The sequence below is a fragment of the Austrofundulus limnaeus genome, unplaced genomic scaffold, assembly GCF_001266775.1.
Source record: "Austrofundulus limnaeus strain Quisiro unplaced genomic scaffold, Austrofundulus_limnaeus-1.0 Scaffold797, whole genome shotgun sequence".
Taxonomy (NCBI): Eukaryota; Metazoa; Chordata; class Actinopteri; order Cyprinodontiformes; family Rivulidae; genus Austrofundulus; species Austrofundulus limnaeus.
In genome coordinates, this window is record NW_013953199.1 from 148,164 (window position 1) to 149,020 (window position 857).

Consider the following 857-nt stretch of genomic DNA (forward strand, 5'->3'; position numbering starts at 1 on the left):
ACAAAAACTCACAAAAATCTTGGTGCGTTCTTTTTTTCCTCAGTCTTTATTATATTTTTTCTCATTTTCCTGACTTACTGCAACTCATTTTCACTCTGTTTTGTCACTCATATCCAGAGGTGAAGAAGGAGTTTTTGCTGATATAAAAACATTGGCTCTGGCTCATTTTGTTCTCTCTTGCTCAATTCATGCATTTTATTCTGCAAATTCCAAACAAATTAAAACTTATCAATATTTAACTGTACTGTAGTTGTATCCCAATGCGAGCAGCGTATTTTATTGATTTATTTATCATGTCTGTGCACCACCTGTGAAAAATGTCCCAGTCCATTAAATCCAGCGTACCAATCCCCACTGTGGCCCTTTCCCAATCGGTGGCTACACACTCGGCCTACTCCCTAATTACATTTTGTTAAAAGAGACAAGTTGTTACAATGTCAAGGGGATAATAAAGATGTTTGTTAAACCTAAATTTAGAATCAGTTTGAAGGAACGGAGTACTTCAGTCCAGGTTATAAGATTATGGAATAATCTGGAGTATATTAAAAATGCCAGATCAATGTGTATATTTACGACAATGATAAAGGTTAATTTGTTGGAGAAATATGTAAATGTATAATGTAAGTATTGCTGCTCAAGGAGTTAAACTTTTCTTTCTCTTTTTTGTATGTTTGTTGGTTTCGTAACTTAGATTATTTTTAATTAAATTTATTGGTTTGAGAAAAAGGGGCAGATGTAAGGTTTTTTCTTCTTCTGTTCAGTCATTTATGATTTGTATTTTTATTGTACATTGAATTACGTTTTTTTAAAGAAATTAAAAAAACTTTAAAAAAGTTAATCACTGAATGCCTTTCAGT